The 6,954-nt window shown below is 41.4% G+C and overlaps 2 non-coding genes across 2 annotated transcripts; one reads left to right on the top strand and one right to left on the bottom strand.

Moving 5' to 3' along the window:
• Nucleotides 1-866: 866 nt before the first annotated feature.
• trnak-uuu (transfer RNA lysine (anticodon UUU)) lies at nt 867-939 on the bottom strand. The gene has a single exon. It is a non-coding gene; the product is annotated as a tRNA-Lys (tRNA).
• A 5,156-nt stretch (nt 940-6,095) lies between these two features.
• On the top strand, nt 6,096-6,186 carry trnar-ucu (transfer RNA arginine (anticodon UCU)). Its single transcript is given in 2 exon segments — nt 6,096-6,132; nt 6,151-6,186. It is a non-coding gene; the product is annotated as a tRNA-Arg (tRNA).
• The last annotated feature ends 768 nt before the right edge of the window (nt 6,187-6,954 follow it).

Below are 6,954 nucleotides of genomic sequence, written 5' to 3'. Positions count from 1 at the left end.
CTGCAGCATCAACCCCGCAGGCTTACCGTTTAGGGTTTTTCTGGGTGGGTTTGAGCAACTCAGTTGTACAAACAAACCGACTTGCTTCATCAGAGGGACACACACACACAGGGTCACGACCCCGGCCCCTAAAACTGCACGCACAAGCAAAACAAGTGAGTGCCGGTACAAAGTCAATATATGGAAACATTTGTTCACCACAGTTACTGTAGCCTTTTGAAACTAGGGTAGGCCATTTATTTCCGAAGCAATGTTTGTCATTTTGGATGAAATTGTCATTAAATTGTCAGTAATCAATAAATCAAAATGCTCGAAGGATGAGATTGGTCTCCCTTCCTGTCCGTCTACCTAGCTAGCCAGCTAACTGCGCGCACTCTGCCCTGCACACCTCGCTATACTTACTGATATTAATTCATATCCAAGCAGGATGCAGTAGTTCACGGTCCAACGTAGCAACACGGTTCCGGTCTTAGAGTTCTCTTGTAAGCTCAAGCCTTGGGGCCTGATGGTTACCGACCCAAAGGCCTGGCCAAGGCCCTCCTCCAAGGGGTGGAGGAGGGACCTCCACCTCATATTCACTAGCTACTCATCGTCACTAGCTCCTGATCTTCACTAGCTCCTCACAGAGGGGGCATTTGAGGCTTCTCCAGGATAGCATCGGCTTCCTTCTCATCCTTCCCTCCACAATCACGTCCTCCCAGATGGTCCTGAACTGGCCCATCTGGAGGTTGTTGTGGATTTTGTTGTTTTATTACAGATTTGAGTAACGGTAGACCACTCTTTTAATTGAGGTCAAATCATACGATATATAGTCTACCTAGTCATGGCGGAGCTTTAATAATCGGGCAAGGACGAAAAAGAACTACCGCCCGAACAGGGACTTGAACCCTGGACCCTCAGATTAAAAGTCTGATGCTCTACCGACTGAGCTATCCGGGCTCTGAAGGGCTCAGAATACAACATTCATTTTGAAAAATGGATATTGCTATGTCAGCGATTACTTCCATAAACCACTTTAAAAGCTATTTGATATCCTTTGTATTTCACATAACCGTTTAGACGGTGTCGCCTTAATGGTTTAATAATGTTAGATCGCGTCGGATCGGTACAAAACAAAGCATGTTATAACGCCAACAGCAGCCCTACCCTCCTGCTCAACACCGCCACCGTGGTTCCAGAGACCGACAAGCATGGCTTTTTTTGGGTTACTTAAATGCAGAAAACAAGATATGAGGTCAACGTTAATTTGATTACGCTAAGCAGCGGAAACTTAAAGGTAAAACGGAACGCTTGAATATAAATAAACCGTATAAATGATACAACTTTATAAACGGCTATGAGTTGGTTTTATGCTCTGGTAAGATCGAAAATCATCAACCGAAATTTCACATTCATGATTCGTCTCGGACTCTGCTCGCAGAAGCCTTACGAAAAATATCGACTTGGATGCCGGCGTGTTCGTACCCAGAGCTGTTGGGATATACAGGTGCTGGTCATATTATTAGAATATCATGAAAAAGTTGATTTATTTCATTAATTCCATTTAGAAAGTCAACCCTGTAGAATGTATACATTCATTCCAAACAGACTGATACATTATAAGTGTTTTTTGCCAAAAAGAATATGATTATAGCTGACAACCAATGAAAACCCTAAATTCAACATCTCAGAAAATTAGAATATGGTGAAAAGGTCAGATATTGAAGACACCTGGTGCCACACTCTAATTAGCTAACTAACTCAAAACACCTGGAAAAGCCTTTAAATGGTCTCTCGTTTTGATTCTGTATGACACACAATCATGGGGAAGACTGCTGACTTGACAACTGTCCAAAAGATGACCATTGATACTTTAAAGAAGGAGGGCAAGACACAAAAGGTCATTGCCAAAGAGGTTGGATGTTCCCAGAGCTCTGTGTCCAAGCACATTAATAGAGAGGCGAAGGGAAGAAAAAGATGTGGTAGAAAAGAGTGTACAAGCAAGAGGGATAAACGCGCCCTGGAGAGGATTGTCAAACAAAACCGATTCAAAAATGTGGGGGAGATCCACAAAGAGTGGACTGTAGCTGGAGTCAGTGCTTCAAGAAGCACCACACACCGACGTATGCAAGATATGGGCTTCAGCTGTCGCATTCCTCGTGTAAAGCCACTCTTGAATAAGAGACAACGTCAAAAGCGTCTCGCCTGGGCTCAAGACAAAAAGGACTGGACTGCTGCTGAGTGGTCCAAAGTTATGTTTTCAGATGAAAGTAAATTTTGTATCTCCTTTGGAAATCAAGGTCCCAGAGTCTGGAGGAAGACAGGAGAGGCACAGAATCCACGTTGCCTGAAGTCCAGTGTAAAATTTCCACAGTCAGTAATGGTCTGGGGTGCCATGTCATCTGCTGCTGTTGGTCCACTGTGTTTCCTGAGGTCCAGGGTCAATGCAGCAGTCTACCAGGAAGTTTTAGAACACTTTATGCTGCCTGCCGCGGACCAACTTTATGGAGGTGACGATTTCATTTTCCAACATGACTTGGCACCTGCACACAGTGCCAAATCTACCAGTACCTGGTTTAAGGACCATGGTATCCCTCTTCTTGATTGGCCTGCAAACTCACCTGACCTTAACCCCATAGAAAACCTATGGGGTATTGTGAAGCGGAAGATGCGAGATGCCAGACCCAACAATGCTGAAGAGCTGAAGGCCACTATTAAAGTAACCTGGGCTCTCATAACACCTGAGGAGTGCAACAGACTGGTCGACTCCATGCCACGCCGTATTGCTGCAGCAATTCAGGCAAAAGGAGCTGCAACTAAGTATTGATTGCCATACATGCTGAAACTTTCCATGTTCATACTTTTCAGTTGGCCCACATTTCTAAAAAATCATTTTTTGTACTAGTCGTAACTAATATTCTAATTTTCTGAGATACTGAATTTGGGATTTTCAGTAATTGTCAGTACTAATCATCCAAATTAAAAGAAATAAACATTTCAAATATATCACTCTGTGTGTAATGAATTGATATAATATGTAAGTTTCACGTTCTGAATATAATTACTGAAATAAATCAACTTTTTCATGATATTCTAATAATTTGACCAGCACCTGTATATCCTGCGGCCCAGTACCATCAACTGGCGCTCCCCGTCGCCTGTGGGTCGAGGTCGAATCTACCAAGAATTGGCCAATCAGCGCTCGTATCATCTACCAAGAATTGGCCAATCAGCACTCGTATCATCTACCAAGCATTGGCCATTCAGCGCTCGTATCATCTACCAAGAATTGGCCAATCAGCGCTCGTATCATCTACCAAAAATTGGCCAATCAGCGATCGTATTTCGCTGTTACTACGAAGAATGACATCGTGGCCTTTCGAGCGTCAATCAGCGCTCGTATTGCTACCCAAAAATTACTTCACTTCAGTATTTTTCGATTTGCGAGTGACATTAGAAATTTACGAAAATCTTCACACCTTTCGTTTGATTACTTCACTTCACTTCACTTCTTATGAACATTTCCGAGGTAAGTCAGTCCTTTCTAGCTATTTTCAATACAAATAAATTGGCAAATATCACGTTAACATATCCGACAAATGCCAAAAGTCTGCTTCGACGATAGGTCGTCGTTAATCATTGTAACGTGTATGAATTCGACGTATAAGGTAATGTGTATGTTCAGTAATGCATTTTATCGAAAAGGTAACGTTAGTTGTATTAGTTTTAAATTTTCAAAAAAATCCGTTACCGTTGGAACACGCAAGACCAGTAAACATAGCTGCGCAGTAAACACAAGTCAGAAGGCCCGTTACTACCAAGCAACAACTAGTACAGTGAATAAGCAGTAACTTGTTAGGTATCTAATAAATCGCTGTGTAATCAGTACTTCATTCAATGCCTCTTCCGTGGTCATTACAATACGGTTTGTTAAGTATCTAATTCTATCAAAAAAATCGCTGTGTAATCAATACTTAATTCACTGCCTCGTCCGTCAGTAATAATAACGCAGTTTATATTTCCGTTACATGGCCTATATATGTTACAGCTTATATGTTACATCGCTTATATATGATACACAGCTTATATATGTTACACAGCCTATGGAGAGCTGCCTAGTCTTTACTCGTAATATTGATCTGTTTCTCTCGTTTACTATTCTTAAAACACGTTAGCCTATTATATTAAATTCATTCATTATATATGTATTAGATTGAATAGGTCCAGTGCCGTTAAAATGATCATTTCATAAAGCCCACCGCGATTTAAAGCAGGTTAACATCCAACTCTACCTCAAAATAGTCATGTAATATAAAATCACTATTCCAAGAGCCTAATAATAGTCTGCTGTCCTGCAAATGGGCCATAATGAGGTGGTCACCCTAACTAACCCATAGTGACAAGTATACAGAGAGCAGAATATTAAAGCAACATTACGAGGTGATCATGACTGAATATAACCGTTAGTAATATAATATTCACAGCTGCCTTAAGTAATGTGTTCAAGTATTTGTTGTATTTCCTTTCTTTGTTCTAAGATATTAAGTGGTAGGCTATATAACTTTACACAGTACTACTGGATTATGTCATAAGTATAACACTTTTATGAACTGAGAAGATTGATGTTGATTGTTGACTGTGTCTCTGTAATGGGAGATTTCTTACTTTATTATTGATATTTCCTCCACTTTCAGAATACAAACTGGATCCTAAATTTAGGAAGAAGGATGGCTGTATCTGCCTTTTTGACTCTGAGGATGCCAAGAAGGTCAAGGCGGAGAAACGGCCATGGACCAGAGCTCTTTCATCAGATGAGGTGAAAGAGTCTGCAAGGGAAGCTGTTGAGCATAAAGGTGGGGGGATCCCAACAACAAGGAGCATGTTTTTGGCCAGCATAAATTACAGTTTGGGGCCTTCAGGGATCAAACATTTAAATGGCTGGCTGAGAACGCTCTGGGGTATGCTGGCTATGTGGTGGCATCCATGTCGGTGGAGTCAGGTCGCTCTGATTCAACCAACAATCTGATAAATAAGAGACTTTTGGAGAAGTACGTCTCTCATTTTCCTGCTGGCCGCTATGCCATTCGGGTGAAGAAGGAAGTACTGAGCTCCCAACCTGCCACTACAGCTTCTGCCTCTACACAGGCCGCCTCCACATCCCAACAGCCTTCAGCCTCCTTGCAGGGTGCTGTCAATGTAGCACCCGCCTTCTCTCCACGATCATCCGTAGTGCCTGTATCCTCCCTACGCGGCCTGTTGTCAAGGAGAGACCAGTCTCCCCAGGCTATCTCCAAAAATGTAAAGAGCCTCTTTACAACACCAAGGTTTCAGCCATGTAAGTATGCAACAATACAATTAATCTTTTGCGCTATACTGAGTTTTACATGTTTTCATATTTTTAATGTACACCATATTGATCTCATTATTTTTTAGCTATTCCTGCCCTGCCACGCGCTGGATCCATTGAGGCATCATCTGCAGTAACAGTAAAAACGGAACCAACTGACAGCGAGCTCATGCAGGCTGCCGCAGAAGTGGACCCCGACACATCGCGTAAGTGTTTTTATTTTATGGACACAGCCCCTCTCTCGGTCTCTCTCTCTCTCTCTCTCTCTCTCTCTCTCTCTCTCTCTCTCTCTCTCTCTCTCTCTCTCTCTCTCTCTCTCTCTCTCTCGGTCTCTCTCTCTCTCTCTCTCTCTCTCTCTCTCTCTCTCTCTCTCTCTCTCTCTCTCTCTCTCTCTCTCTCTCTCTCTCTCTCTCTCTCTCACTCCTCTTGCTGTAAAAAAAAGATATGTATGTCATTACATGAGGATATTACAATCATGAATACAAATTAGAATTTAGCATACTTCAATATAATCAAAATGAAGATAGTGTGGTTTATCATATATAATTATTATTTCCATAATTACTGTCATGGTCTGTCTGTTCCTTGTCGTGTTTTGGTGTGTTCCCTGTGTTTCCTGTGCTACTTTGGATATAAATAAACCGTATAAATGATACAACTTTATAAACGGCTATGAGTTGGTTTTATGCTCTGGTAAGATCGAAAATCATCAACCGAAATTCCCAGAGCTGTTGGGATATATAACAGCTCTGGTATATCCTCAACAGGTGGCTCCGTGGCGCAATGGATAGCGCATTGGACTTCTAGTCAAACACTGAGATGTGATTCAAAGGTTGTGGGTTCGAGTCCCACCGGAGTCGCACCTTTTTCTTTCGATACTGTGCATTAGAACAGCATTTAACGAACAGAACGAGGCTTGTTAGCATCTCACTAATATCGGTAAAAACCATAGACATCTTATAGCAATAGACAGAGCATTGGCTGCTGGGACGCGAGAAATACGGCCGCCATCTTGGAGTGGTCAACCGGGAGCAGCAACAGCAGCAGAAACAGGATGCCGGGCTGTTGTTCAGCATATTCCTGCTCAAATCGACGGACCATCCACAATAGGAATCGGGGGATTACTTTTCACAAGGAATCGGGGGATTACCAATAGTACGGATTTAACATTACCGTACTATTGGTATAATTGGTATTGAATAATAAAACACGCCAAACCATGTGGCCTTTATCATAGCTACACGTATGACAAAAAAACTGTAGGGCTGCAAATAACGATTATTTGAATAATCGATTAATCTGTCGATTATTTTTTCGATTAATCAATGAATCGGATAATTTTTTTTTTTTTTAAAACACCAGGTTATTGCTCCAACGTCCCAGAACTAGTAAAAGTAATATTAAATAATAAAACAATTAAAATAACATAACTGGGATAACACAATAAAAACATACAATGTATGATATACTTTTATATGTATATAAGGGATGTCCATGGTTAACCGGTCAAACCTATTGATACCATTTTCGAGACTCCTTGAAATAGAACTTGTAATATTGCTTTAATTGCTGATAAGATGATGATAGTTCAAGATAGGACATTAAACAGGTCATAATTCAATCTTTAC

Source organism: Gadus morhua, chromosome 3 (genome assembly GCF_902167405.1).
Source record: "Gadus morhua chromosome 3, gadMor3.0, whole genome shotgun sequence".
Lineage (NCBI taxonomy): Eukaryota > Metazoa > Chordata > Actinopteri > Gadiformes > Gadidae > Gadus > Gadus morhua.
The sequence above is the reverse complement of the archived record's forward strand: the minus strand, read 5'-3'. Positions and strand labels throughout refer to the sequence as shown.